Source organism: Arachis ipaensis, chromosome B8, assembly GCF_059453495.1.
Source record: "Arachis ipaensis isolate K30076 ecotype BB chromosome B8, ASM5945349v1, whole genome shotgun sequence".
NCBI classification, from domain to species: domain Eukaryota; kingdom Viridiplantae; phylum Streptophyta; class Magnoliopsida; order Fabales; family Fabaceae; genus Arachis; species Arachis ipaensis.
This window is the reverse complement of record NC_142443.1, coordinates 15,351,672-15,367,463: the sequence shown is the minus strand read 5'-3', so window position 1 is coordinate 15,367,463 and position 15,792 is coordinate 15,351,672. Positions and strand designations below refer to the sequence as shown.

Genomic DNA, 15,792 nt, shown 5'->3' with positions numbered 1-15,792 from the left:
AATAACGGATCAAAATCGTTGTTTAAAATTTTTTGTCAAAACCGTTGTCTATGCCACTAACTGTGGCAACGGTTTTTCTGTTACCGTTGCCTTAGGTAAAAAACCGTTGCCTTTGAGCATTGGTAACGGCCGCATATACCACAGGTAAAAAACCGTTGCAAAAGCATTGCCTAAAGTTTTGGGAACGATTTTTCAATCTACGGCAACGGTTTTTGACCATTGCGAAAAATCTTGTTTGTTGTAGTGCAACTTGACTATGTTTATCCAAGATATTTTGATTTTTGCATAATCAATTTGTCAAAAGCTAATGGCACAATATCTGTTTGCATGTGTATGATTATTTTTTTCTAGGCTCATTTTTTAATGAAAATTGTTGTTGTGATCATGTGATGTCCTTAATCATGAAAAAGTTGGGTGTTTTAATTTAATTCAATATGGAGGTGATTTTTTTTAATTATAAAAATTAAATATGAGGTTTATATTTGAAATTACTGAATTAGACAAAATTTAAATTAAAAATTGAGGATTAAATTTCTGGAGTGATGAATTCAAATTTGAGATCTGATTTGTGAGTAGCTAATTTTTTTATTTTTTCAATAAGACAAATCGGTGGATCAAATTTATAAATAAAAAATTTTTAATTCAAAATTAAAAAATGTGTAGCCATAAGGTACCGTTTGGTAAGGGATACTAAGACTGAGATTGAAAAACCGAAACTTAATATTGTGTTTGGTAGCCAGAGAGAACTAAAATTTTAGTCTCTGTCCTCAAAATTTCAGTCCCTTCAATACTTCTAGAAAGTGGAGACTCAGGAAATTAAAATTTTTGGGAATTGAGACTAAAACTTTAATAACATTTTATTTTTGAAATATCCTCATTCAAAATTTTATATTCCAAGTCTACCCTTCACCTCTAATCCCACTCCACCTCTCACCCCACCACCATACCTTTGCCACAATAAGAACAGTGTCTCATAAATCAGATTCAACAACAACAACAATAATCTCAAAACATCATACCAAATTCCACCACCAACAACAATAATAATACCAAAAACAACAACAATTAAAATCAAATTCAACAATCTCATAATACAATAGGATTTCAAAAGGAATAGAAAAAAGAATAATAGAGGCAATGCAAAACTAGAACTGAAGTGGCACGACAGACCAAACACGGCAGCACGATCTAAATAGAGGCGGCACGGCATAAAACTGGCACGGCGCAACTGTAACGACGGCAGAACATGACGCAATATAGACAATGAACACGATACAATAAACATAATGACAGATACGACGGTCATAAGTATTGTCATCGCTGCTACTGTTGTCGTGGAAAACGGAAACGTCGCTACTGGTTTGCCAGAGAGAGAGGAGAAACAGGAAGGGAGATGGCGGGTAGGGAAAAGGAAAGAAAAAGGGGTAGGTTTTGATTTTATTAAGGACATTTTAGTAATTTGTATTATTTAAAATATTAAGACATAACTCAGTTTTGTATATTTTATACTAAATATAATACAGAGATTTAATTTGTATTTTTTTTTGTTTTTTGCGCCTGTTGCATGCACATAGGGATGGCAACGGGTCCCCATGGGGGCGGGGACATGCCCCCCACCCCCTGCCCCCCGCCTCCACAATCTGTCCCTGTCCCCGACCCGTCCCTGCGGCGGGTAACAGGGACCCCGTATCCGCCGGGGATTTAGGTCCCCACGGATATCCGCGGATATTTAAAAGAAATTAAAAAAATAAAGAAAAAATAGAAAAAACTTAGGAAAAACTTGAAGAAAAAAGACAATCATCAATGAAAAATTCAAACCTTCAGTTATCTATTATCGCATATCCTCAATCAAATTAACCAAATTTCTTTTAGCCACTGCAAAATTGATTGACTAACAAATACTATAGATTCAATTAAATAAACTCATATGAGGCATAATGACAGGCAAAAAATTCCATCATTAACACAGAGGCAGCAACTAATGCAAAATCACAGAGGCTAACTTAAAAAATCACAGAAAATCTCAACAATGCCATAGTAATTAATAAATGTTTAAGGTAAATAAAAATTACAGAAATCAAAGAGGCTGAGTTTGTGGAAGGAATGGCGGCCATGGCGACCAACAGCGGCGACGAAGACTGAACTGCAACAAACACGATTTTGCCTCCAACGATCTATCTGAACGGCGACGATTCTGCTTCTCACTCGACGAAGACGACAACGTGCCAACGCTTCTGCCTTTGACGATTCTTCTCGGGCTGGGTTAGGCACGCGATGGGCGCAACAGTGATTTTCTCCTCGGCCAGATTTCTCATATGCAAGACGATGGTTCTGCGGTGATTTTGAGAGTGAGAGGAGAGAAGCGGTGAGAAAGGGGAACACGGCAGTGAGGGGGACGAAGGTGGCAAACCACGGTGAGAGGAGAGGTGGAGACTGGAGAAGATTTGCGAATTTGAGAAGAGAGGCTTAGAGAAAGTGACGGCACTGAGTGAATGAAATTAGGATTTAAGGTTTCACTTTCACACATTCATGTGAAACTAATATATATATATATATATAAGGGTATTTTTGTCATTTTGTACATATGGGTATTACATGGGTACCCACGGGGCGGGGACTTCGATCCCTGCCCCCGCCCCGTTTATTTAACGGGTCCCCGCCCCCCGTCCCCGCGGGGTAAAATCCCTCCCCAAATCCGTTCCCCGGTGGGTAAATCCCTACGGATACCCGCCCCGCCGGGGAAAATTGCCATGCCTACATGCACAATGTGGGATTCAAATTAAACTTCTGACATTTGCTTAAGCGAATGAGTGAGCTGACCGCCCGGTTACGTTACTTGAGGTCTCCTCCACCATAGGTAGGGATTTGAATAGCTTAAGAGACTCTATTTCTCTAAAAGAAGCGTGTGGTAATGCTTAAATTCATATACATCAACCAAACACCACATCCACAAACATAACTAAAAATATTCATCCTGGAATGTTCAGCATAAGAAAACAACTCTAAAACAGCTGGCTCTGGCTGATTCGATGCCATCTATGAATCCTTCCCTCCCTCCATCTGCAGCCTTTATTGCCTTTATTCTGTGTCTTTTCTCATGAAAAATGCAACTTTGAAATTGCGTAGGTGATGGCAGAAAATCTATCAAGAAATTACGTAAGGTGATAGAAAGAATTCTTCAGTAGGCTAATCTTGACAGTTTTCATTTTCGATTGAGAAAGCGGCAGGCCCAAAGAGCTCTACAGTAGTGCCTTGCGAGGTCGTAGAGCTCAACCAATCCAAATTAGTTAAATTAATTTACATAATTGTAGTTCTTATTGAGTTGTTTTTAACCCGCAAACTTAGCATACACATTAAATACAACATAGTTTTTTAAACTCAACTAAATATTTATCATCATAATTAAAAATTAATTATTTTCTAAATTCAACAGTTTGATTGTTTGATTATAGTATCATATTTTTTCTTTTTTTTTTTAAAAAAAAAAATTGAGATGTGAGTTTAATCTCTATGCGTGGGTAATGTAATAGAGCTTTTACCTTTCATTTGAGTATGTTTAATTTTTTTTCTTGGTATGTTTGGAATCCAAGAACCAAGAATTAACTTGTCCATTCATCTATTTTTATATTTACTTATAAAAATAAAAATTTTAACAAACAACTTATATATGTGTGGTCGTATTCCACCAACTAGTTAAATTCAACAACGATAATGAATTTCTCAAGATAGGAAGGATGGATGTACATGGACTCATGGAGACAGATTGAAACGTTCAAATAAGTAATTGGATAGGTTGTCAAATCCAATGGGAAATCTCTTGCACTTTGTGCATTCAGATATACATACATAATTTCATCGGATCCAAAGACACATGATGTTGATTGTTAAGAGATTTTCGGAGACACAACACACAATAATATATGAATCAACTAGGGACATACATTAAAATAAATCACTAAAATAGAATATATTAAAAATAAATTAAATTATATATATTTATATAAAAAATTTTTATAATTAGTAATTTTTAATATTTTTTATTATTTAACTAGTACAAACATTAAATTATATTTAATAAATATTTTTTTTTAATTTATGTGTATAAATTCTAAAAAAATATAGATACAAAATGCATTGATTCATATATATAAAATTTTAGTAAATATAAATATAAATTATATATTTTTTACGTGTAAAACTCTATAAATATGAGTACAAATTATTATTGACTAAATACTAGACAAAAATAATAATATTTATTAGTTATATAGTATTGCTACATACAAGTATATAATAATAACTGATTTTGATGTTCAGATAATATTTTTATATATGAAGTAATGATTATATTATTTTTAAATTTTTTAATAATATAAAGGATATTTTTATTTTATATTTATCAAATAATTTTATTAAAAATAATATTTTTTATGCCTATGTAGACACTTACGTCACCAAAAAAGAAATGTAGTTTATAAAACATTAAAACTAGAGTCCAAGTAAAATTATTCAGTACACTAAACCTAAATTATCCATCTCCAAGGAAACAAAAATGGCTCCCCAAACACCACAGCTCCATTTTGTTCTGTTTCCATTAATGGCACAAGGCCACTTGATTCCGATGATGGACTTAGCAAAGTTATTACTTCAACACAATAACAATATTATTGTCACGGTTGTCACAACCCCGCAAAACGCAGCAAGATTCACATCAACCTTCGCTCGCTACATTCCTTCCGATTACCAGATTCGACAAATCTAGCTTCAATATCCATATCAAGAAGCCGGCTTGCCAGAAGGATGTGAGAATCTTGACATGCTTCATTCACTTGGCAATGCTTTCAGTTTTTTCAACGCAGCAAGTCTTCTAAGGGAACCGGTGGAAAAGATCTTCGAAGAGTTGTCGCTGCCGGCATGCTGCATAGTCTCCGATATGAGTCTGCCGTACACGATCCACGTCGCTGAGAAATTCAAGATTCCAAGGGTTTCTTTCGCTGGAGTTAGTTGCTTCTGTTTAATGTGTTATGATGCTTTACATACAAGTAATGTGAGGAATAGTGTTAAGGATGAAATAAAGTACTTCGTCTTACCGGGTTTACCGGACGAAATTGAAGTCACTAAATCACAGGTACCGGCACAGGTGGACGAGAATTGGAGCAGGTTTGGTGAAGAGATTTATGCACCTGAAAGTGATTCTTATGGAGTAATCATGAATTTATTTCAAGAATTGGAGCCTGAGTATGAAAGGATGTACAAGAAGGTTAGAAAGGATAAAGTGTGGTGTGTTGGTCTGGTGTCACTAAGCAACAAGGATCAGTTGGAGAAGGTTCAAAGAGGAAACAGTGTTTCAGTTGAAGAGTGGAAGCATCAAAATTGGCTTGATTCTCAAAAGCCAAAGAGTGTGATTTATGTCTGCCTTGGAAGCTTAAGTAATGTAACTGCAATTCAGTTGATTGAGATTGGTTTAGCCTTAGAAGAATCTAGAAGACCCTTCATTTGGGTAATTAGAGAAGGGAATCAATTAGAGGCGCTAGAAAAGTGGATTAAGGAAGATGGTTTTGAAGAAAGAATCAAAGGTAAGAGTCTTATAATTCGAGGTTGGGCTCCTCAGCAAATAATACTGTCACATCCTTCAATTGGAGGGTTCTTGACACACTGTGGGTGGAACTCTACTTTGGAAGCTATATGCGCTGGCATGCCGATGCTGACGTGGCCGTTATTTGCAGACCAGTTTCTGAATGAAAAACTAGTTGTCAAAGTACTAAAAGTTGGAGTGATGGTTGGTGTGAAAAGTCCTACTGCTTGGGGGAAGGAAGAGGATGTTGTTGAATTGGTTAAGAAAGAAGATATTAAAATAGCAATAGAGGAGTTAATGAATGAGAATAATGGTGAATGTGAAGAAAGAAGAGAAAGGATAAGAAAGTTAGCAGAAATTTCTAAAAGATCTGTAGAAGAAGGTGGATCTTCTCATAGTAACTTGACTGTGTTTATCTAAGAAAATTTGCATAAAAGCATGGGAGGTATATGATAATATGATTTTCCAAACTAATTGCAAATGTGTGGGAGTTTTTAGTATGCTTAATTTTTGCTTTGTGTGTTTGGATTATCAAAATATTTTACTATAGGGCTCTTCAATGTATAATATGCGGTTTGCACTTGGAATCCAAGAATGGTCTTGCTTATTAATCCATTTTTATATGTAATTTAAAAATAATTAATGTGTAAAATAATTTATGTATGTAGTTAAAACGATAAATCCTTTAATCTCAACTAGTTATATTAAGTTCAAATCCTAAATAGTATTCAATTTGATCTTTGATCTGAAGATTATCAAAATCAGGTAATAAAACCATTATAGAGCACTCAACTATAATTGAAGTGGTGATGAATCGAGAGGCGGTGGGGCAGATCTTACTTTAGGACGTGAAGACAACTCAATCTGCCCTCATCTTTTTTTTCCAATGTGGTTGTCTTAATCCAAACGGTTGGACACATTACAAAGGATGAAAATGAAAGCTCACATTACATAATACATACAAGCCTAACTTTGGGAAGGAAGGGATGATAATAAGAGTTATTCATCAATTGGAAAGTTGAAGAAGGGACGGCAAAAGCTTAATAAGCTTATGCAAAAGTATACTGATGTTCTGCAAGTGTGTTATCTCTGCTTTTTTTCCTTTTTTTTTTTTTGCAGCTAATATGCCTTAATCCTCATCAAGATATAATCAAAAGGTTGATAGTTCCAATTCTTTCCCCAATCAGCTCATTGAAATACAAATAATAAACTCGCTGCTGCCATTTATTTCGACAAGCAATTGAAAAATGTTTAAGAGATTGTGTTTATCTCTGAAAAATTTGTTTATATATATAATATAAATAAAGTGCTGTGAACAACAAAGCAGACACACATACCAGGAAAGGAATGTTAGTTATAAATGTCACACAAGTAAACAAATTAAACCCACCCAAATTCAATGGACTAAATCGAGTTACGATATCCACCAAAACAAAAATGGATTCCATACACCACAGCTCCATTTCGTTGTGTTTCTTTTAGTGACACCGGGACACATGATCCCAGTGATGGACATTGCAAAAAATACTGCTTCAGCCGAGTGTTGTTTCCATGGTAATCACAACCCCACAAAATGCAGCAAGAATCACATAAACCCCAAACCTTTGCTCCTTACAATGATTCCAGTTATCAGATTCAATTAATTCATCATCAATTTCCACATCAAGAGGCTGGTTTGCTAGAAGGGTGTGAGAATTTTGATATGTTACCTTCACTTGGCAATGCCGCTAATTTGTTGAATGCAACAAGCATTTTTGTGAGAATCGGTGGATAAGCTTTTTCGAAGAGTTGGTGTCGCTGCTGAGCTGCATAGTTTCTGATACGTGTTTACCATTTACAATCCACATTGCCAACAAATTTAGCATTCATGGGATTTCTTTTGCCAGAGTAAGTTGTTTCTGTCTCTTGTGTACTCAGTTTGACACCAATGATGTAAGGGAAAGCATAAAGGATGAATCAGAGTACTTTGTTGTGCCTGGTACATCAGACAAAATTGAAGTAACCAAGCCACTGGCATTATCACCAAACAACGAGAAATGGAACAAGTTTAGTGAAGAAAAAGGAACTAATACTCAATTGTGGACTCACCAAGTAAAGTCTTCATCACTGTTGCCTCAACAAAAATGCTGGTGGTCGAAAGAACTATATGACACTTTTCCAATCCCTAGGTATCTGCAAGTTTATCTTTTAACAGTAAGAATGCTTTTTTGTATGTTGGAAATAATGTAATTAAACTGCCTATGTAGGTAACTTCAGAAATCAACATGGAAATCGAAAACATTTTCCAACTAATTAGAACTAACTACTCAATTGAAACAGCTAGTCCAATACCTAAGGCCCAAAGAAAAAGCATTTTCGAACTATGTAGGTCACTTCAGAAATCAACTTGGAAATTAAAACAACTGACCTTATTGCTTGCCATGCATCTAATGATCATTTCCAGAAAAGTTTGTGCCTCATCTTTTTTCTTTTCTCTAGAAGTGACAGTATTAGAGAGGTTTTATTTGTCTTCCCATTGTAAAATCAAGAGCTTCCTTATTCTGATAATCCACCTTTAAAAAGATGATCGATTATGTTTTTGACATCTGCATGATTTCCTCTGATGAAAAAATGATTGAAAAATCTTCTGTGCATTCTTTTACTCTTGCAGAGTTCTATAAACCATGTATAAGTATTTTGTATGTGTACAAATTAGGACAAATATAATCATCAACAATTTGGTTTAATAGTATAATTGCATTGCCAAGTTGATGCCTGTCGCATAACGCGTCTAACAATATATTGTAAGTTTCAATATTTGGATCCAAATTCTTACACATACCTCGGAAAATATTCATGGCTTCATCTAATCTTTTATTCTTGCAACAACCACTAATCAAGATATTGTAACTCTAAACATTTGGAACAAACTTCTTTCAAAGATGAGACTTTTAAATAATGGAATTGCATCATCAAGATATTATAAGTGTTTACATCAGAAAATGGTTGACCGCAATAATGCATTTTATTAACAATCTCCCGTACAGACGAGATTCTACCAGCTTTGCACAAGCCATCAACTAGAGAATTGTAAGTTACAATGTTTGGAACTATGTTCTTACGAAACATATCTTTCATCAAATTCTTGGCCTCATCCACTTTGTTAATCTTGCAATAACCTTTAATCAAGATGTTATAACTCCAAACATCAGGCACAACACCCCTTTCAATCACCATATAAAATAAGTTTTTTGCCTCATCAACTTCATTGTTCAAACAATATTCATTCATCAAAATTGTGTAAGTCATAATATTTGGTTGCTAACCCCTTAGAATCATCACATCGCACAAAATGTGGGCTTGCAATAGCATCTTTTCTTTGCATAATGCATCAATTATTATGTTAAAGGTATACACATCTAGGCCGATGTCTTTAACAACAATCTCATTCAGCAATAATCTAGCTTCTTTCCATTGTCCCACATGACAAAAACCATATATTAATGAAGTGTAAGTGACAACATCAGGAGAAATTCCTCGATCAAGCATATTAAAATACAAATCCAGTGCATCATCCAAAAGTCCATCTTTGCACAAACCATCAACAACAATATTGTATATTACAAGATTCGGCCTAACAAACTAACCCTCCATTTTCCAAAGCCTTTGGAGAGCAACTCTTGTTTTTCCAGACTTACACAGCCCATTGATTAAGGTTCCGTAGATAACTTCATCAAACCAAAATCCTTTTGCAACTATTTTATCATAAATGTCGAGTGCATCCAAAATCTTACCATTAAGACACAACCCCTTCATTATTGTAGTAAAAGTTACAACACTTGGCTTAAAACCCCACTTAACAAACTTGCTCATTACCGAGAGTGCAAAACCCATCTGACCTGCATGGCCATAACAATTGATCAAGACGTTCAAAGTAACAGAAAATGGTAGGATGCCCTTTGACTCCATCTGGGTATAAAGATAAATAGCCGTGGCATAATACTTCATCTTTACAACCGTTCCCAAGATTTTGGTTAATTCCACAATCAATGGCTGTGGATGCATATCAACCATGCAATTAAATAAAGCTACAACATCTTCAACATTATCAAATTTGTAAGCATCTCGTGATGGAAGCGGCTGTGAATGAAGAAGACATAGCCTTGTACGATTGGTATATGGCATAAAAGCAAGTAAGTTCGATGATGGCAGAAGAAAGCGATGGAGTTTAGGGATTGCATATCTCGTTGCACACAACATGTACTCTGAACATAAAAACTGATGATACTTCACGAAACACAATTCTCCACTCTATGATTATCAGTATTGCCTGAAACCGTCTAGCTACTTTAATAATGAAAAAGACGAATTCGGATATTTAATACCATACAACTAAAATTCATTGATCTCAATAGAAATTAAAAGCTAAGTAGTTGCCACAAACAAATAAATAAAAAATAAAAAATGAAGAAAACTCAAAATTAGCACTTTAAAGTAGGGGTGGCAAAACGGGTCGAGCCCGTCGGGCCGATCCGCTAAACCCGCTAAAAAAGGCGGGTCGGGCTAGGAATTGGAGCCCGCCAAATTAAAAAAACCCGCCAAACCCGCACCGCTAAATTGGTGGGTTTTGGCGGGGCGGGGCGGGCCGGTCCGCCGGGCCGAAGATTTTTATTTTCTTTTTTTTTAATTAAATAAAAGAGCGATTATTATTATAAAATTAATAATTATAGAATTTTTAAACACTTTTTTTTATTTTTTGTTTTTATTCTTTTTTGAGTTATTAACTTTATTTATTTTATTTTACAATTTTGTATATATGTTCAAATTATGTGACTTATTTTTTAAAATAAAGATGATTCTATTGACAAATATTATTTTGAACAATTTTATTGAAGTTAAAAATTAAAAAAAAAATAGTAAAAAAATTATATTATAATTTGACTATTTTTTATTTGTATTTGATTTTTTAATTATTATTTTTTGGTTAATTTTAATGAATTTTATTTTTCAAAAAAAAAAAAGAGTCAAGCGGGCTAGCCCGCCAACCCGCCAATCCGCCATAAAACGGGACGGGCTAGCATTTTGAACCCATTTTAGTTGGCGGGGCGGGACGGTCCGCCCCGTTTATGTGGCGGGCCTAGGCGGGGCGGGGCGGGTTGGGGCGGGCCAGCCCGCTTTGCCACCCCTACTTTAAAGCGAGAACAGCAGAAGCAAAGACAAAGTGGCGAACATAGCAATGGTGAAATCGAAAGCTAAAGCGAAAGCAGAACACGGAAAAGAGAAAACTGAGAAGAGTTATAGAATTAAACTGGAAAGGCATGTTATTGTTAGGGTTTTGTTTCACAATTGGGTTTTTTTTTTCAGTTTTAATATTTTATGGGATAGTGGCTATTGGTAGCCTCTCTTGGCATGAGCGCCCCTATCTCTAATCTAAAGGGGCATAAGCACTTCAGAAATCCATTCTTTTACTTAAAAGGCTTCGAGCGGATGGTGGGAGCTGATAGGTTTGCCTGGCCTGAAGCTTAAAGAAAAAATGAAAAAGGGCTAATAGGCCTGGAATTAGTATCGTTAATTGGTTATTAAAATATTAAATACACATTAAAAATAAATTAAATTATGTATGTCTTTATATAAAAATATATGATAATTAATTTTAGTATATAAATAATATTTTTAATTATCTTAATATTTTATGTGATAAAATATATTTTAATATTACAAGGACATTCTCAAAAAACGTTGTTTCGGGGGTTTACCTAGAACCGGATGATTGGGCTTGAATGGAAGGCCCAAACGTTAGAGGAAAGTGGTGTCCGACTTGTTCTTGACTGGGAGCCGCCGTCAGAGTTGTGTGTTTCAAAGAATGGGAGATGGTACCTACGAAAACACTCCGATGTCTAAGTTAGCAAGGGGTTAAGCAAGTTTAGAGTATTGGACCTTGAATTTACCCGAGGGTGTCAGTGTATTTATAGGGAAGGAACCAATAACCACCGCTGAAGTAGTTTCACTTCTGATGGTGGATAACGTCCCTTTATCTTAGGGTTGTTGGGATCTCTCTTCTAGAAGTGGGTGAGAGATATAGGAGGCAGTTACTTACTTGGATAAGTGTTAATTGCCTTTGCGTGTTGATCCTGACCTCTTTGAAAAGGTCGGCCGAGTGGCGGGGGCCAATCTTTCTAGATGGGGCCTTTTAACTCGATTGGGCCTAGCTTATGTTTTGGGCCAGGGTATGAACAGTGCCCCTACTCGAGTCCGATCTCTTTGCTATGAGTTGGATTCAAGTATTAATTGAACTCGGGGATACTTAAGTCGATATTTCTTTTCAAGTCAGAAAACCGACGTGATTTTGAATTCTCAATCGTCGCGTCTTATCAACTGTCGCGTCCATTTAGCTTTTGCATCTACACGTGGGGGGCAGTTACATTGGTAACGGCGCGTTCTTTTAATGATGCATCATTTTACAGTTATGCCCCTAGTATGTTATAAATACCTTTTGCTTTTTTCTCTTTCTTCTTTTCGAATTTTTGCCTTCATAGTTTCTTCTATCTTTTCCAGTTGACAAAGTCTTTTAGTGCTAAAAATAAACAGCAGTGGGTTTCCTTCCAGGCTATTTAAGGTCGGAAGTTTTTTCTATTTTTAATGAGTCTTTCCATGATTTTTTATGACTCCGAGTTGAAGACGGCGGGGCAGCGCATAATTGAGTCTCCTCCTTGGGAGGTCGGTCCAACCGAGGGGTCTCAGCCGGGTTCTTCTTCTCAGCCTAGAGTGGCTCCGACTACTGATGCCGAGGAGATTCCTCTGACCCTCCAACTTTTGCAGCCGAACCGGCCTCCTCTCCTGTTGATGATCCTAACCCTCTTCTTGGTCCCAAGTGATGTTGTTGTTAAGCCCAGCTTGTGGGTCATTTTGTGAACACTTTATTTTATTTACTTTGTATATTTGTGTTGATGGTTCCTGACACTTGATCCTTTTTAATAAGATCTTTAACAACTTATCGTTTTCTGGTCCTTTTTGAATAAGACCTTTAACAAAGTTGTCGTTTTATTGTGCATGTGATGTTGTTTCTTGCTTGATGAAACTTTTGTTGGAAGGCTTTTAGTTTACAAAGTTTTTTATGAAAAACCTTTGCTGTTTCAAACTTCAGGTTTGCAAAGCTTTGAGGAGGCTTTTAACTAGATGGACCTCTCTTATCTGAGTTAGATAATTTTTGCTATTATCCAATAAAATGGTAAGAAAACTTTTGACTAAGTAATCTTCTTCCGTGGCAAGACTTTTATGAAAAAACCCTTACCATTTTAATTGTAATTTTGGTTGTAAGAAATAAAAAAAATTGGCTAATTAGTAACAGCACAACACTTAACTCAGAATTGCATCAAAATTATTTAATAATAATGACACACAAATTCAGTTCAAAACAAACACAAAAACAAAATTCAATCATCCACAAAAACACATGCCTGTAAATTTTAAATAAAAAAAAAGTCATCAATATGGCTTAAATAACACTAGATGCACTATAACTATCTTGCACGAACAAATTACACCAAATCCAAGCCAATGAGACAAAGTGCACATCATTTAACTCAGAATTGCACTGAAATAACTTAATAATGATGACATACAAACTCAGTTCAAAACAAGCACATAAACAAGATTCAATCATCCACAAAAATATATACATGTAAATTTTAAATCTTGAAAAGGTCATTAATATGGCTTAAATAACACCAGAAGTACTATAACTATCTTGCATGAACTAATTTCACCAAATCTAAGTTAATGAAACCAAGTGCATCCCACTTAACTTAGAATTGCACCGAAATTACTTAATAATAACAACACGGAAGCTCAGTTTAAAACAAACACACAAACAAGATTCAATCATCCACAAAAATATATGCATGTAAATTTTAAATCTAGAAAAGTCATCAATATGTCTTACATGACACCAGAAGCACTATAACTATCTTGCATGAACAAATTACACCAAATCCAAGTCAATGAGACAAAGAGTATATCATTTAACTCAGAATTTCACTGAAATTACTTAATATTGACGACACGCAAACTGAATCCAAAACAAGCACGCAAACAAGATTTAATCATCCACAAAAACATATGCGATGAGAGAATTTATGCCGATCTAGAATTTCTCAAAATAATTGAATCACTTCGTTGCAAGCATAGTCTAGACCAATAATGGATTCTCCATCAAAGTTTAGTTTGGTTGTCACAAGTTCAACCCAATAAAAATAACCGAGAGTATTACTCTCGAGTCATTCTCCCTAGGAATTGCAATCGAATGCTCAATTATTGGTTATGAGACCAAGTGGGTTGATGATAAAGATGCAAGAAATTAAATGACAAGAAATTTAAATGACAACAAAGTAAATTAAATAACTAAAGATAACAACTACTAAAGAGACATTCATGGCAAGGATTGAGAATCAAGGATTTATATCCTAGTCATTAATCATAACACAACAATTAACAAGAGTTAAGCCTATTACGTTATCTTTGCATCGGAAGAAAGTTAAATATACCTAGTTAATCCCAATCCATAAGTAGCATCAATGGAAACAAGATTAACTAACAACTCTAGATCACCAATCTAGGTTGGTTATTAATGATTCAAGATTGCCTAATTTCTCTTTCCAAGCCAAGAATGTTAAAAAATCTACTCTAAAACTAAATCAAGCATTTTATCAAACACTTGGTGTGCAATAAAAGAAAAGCATATTAAATTGCAATAATAATAAAATCTACTACTACCAAATGCAAGAAAATAACAACAATAACTCAAACAAACATAAAAAAACATAAAATATCAAATTGCATTAAATGAAATTAAAAGTAACAAGAGTTCATGAACATAAAAAGTGGCACAAGTGAGAAATTAACAAAGGAAACTAAGAGACTAAAGACAATAGAACATGAAAATGTAAATGAAATTACACTAAAACAAAAATTAAAAAGTGAAATTAAAGAGAAACTTAAACTAAGAACCCTAATTCTAGAGAGAAGAGAGAGCTTCTCTCTCTAGAAAACTATCCTAAGACATGTTTCTATACTACTCTAATTGCTCCCCCACTTGTTTCTTCTTGAATTTGGCTTCAAATACTTCAGAATTGAGTTGGATTTGGGCCTCAATAAGCTCAAAAATCGCCCCCAGCGTGTTTCTTTAAGTTGGTCATGTGACAAGTGTCACGCGTACAAGTCGCTTGACGAAAACTCTGGTCACACGTACGTGTGGGTCACGCGTTCGCGGAACTGGGCAGATCACCAAAATCTCATTTCTTCATGAATTCTCCAGTTTTGCATGCTTTTTCCTCATTTCTTCAACCCAATCTTTGCATTCTAAACCTGAAATCACTTAACAAACACATCAAGGCATCGAATGGAATTAAAAGAAATTAAATTTAGCAATTTAAGAACCTAAAAAGCATGTTTTTAATTTTAAGCACAATTTAGGAGAAATTCACAAAACCATGTTATTTCATTGAATAAATGTGAGATAAGTTGATAAAATCCACTAAATTCAACACAAGATAAACCCAAAAATTGGGGTTTATCAATATACATATAAATTTTAAATCCAGAAAATTCATCAATATGGTTTACATGACACCAGAAGCATTACAACTATCTTGCATGAACTAGTTATACTAAATCCAAGTCAATGAGACAAAGTGCACCTCACTTAACTCAAAATTGCACCAAAATTACTTAATAATGACGACACACAAATTCAATTCAAAACAAATACACAAACAAAATTCAATCATCGACAAAAACACATGCATGTAAATTTTAAATCTAGAAAAATCATCAATATAGTTTTAAATTACACCAGAAGCACTATAACTATCTTGCATGAACTAGTTACACAAAATCCTAGTCAATGAAACCAAGTGCACCTCACTTAACTCAAAATTGCACTGAAATTACTTAATAATAACGACACACAAACTCAGTTCAAAACAGGCACACAAAGAAAATTCAATCATTCACAAAAAACACATGCATGTAAGTTTTAAATCCAAAAAGATATCAATATGTCTTAAATGACACCAGAAACACTATAACTATCTTGCATGAACTAATTATACCAAATCCAAGTCAATGAGACAAAGTGAACCTCATTTAGCCTAGAATTGCACTAAAATTACATAATAATGACGACACAAAAACTCAATTCAAAACAAGCACACAAACAAGATTCAATCATACACAAAAAT

General features: G+C 34.8%; 2 pseudogenes; one reads left to right on the top strand and one right to left on the bottom strand.

Moving 5' to 3' along the window:
• The first annotated feature begins 4,552 nt into the window (after positions 1 to 4,552).
• On the top strand, positions 4,553 to 5,995 carry LOC148547294 (UDP-glycosyltransferase 73C6 pseudogene; annotated as a pseudogene).
• Positions 5,996 to 8,229: 2,234 nt separating this feature from the next.
• Positions 8,230 to 9,814, bottom strand: LOC107610548 (uncharacterized; annotated as a pseudogene).
• Positions 9,815 to 15,792: the final 5,978 nt, after the last annotated feature.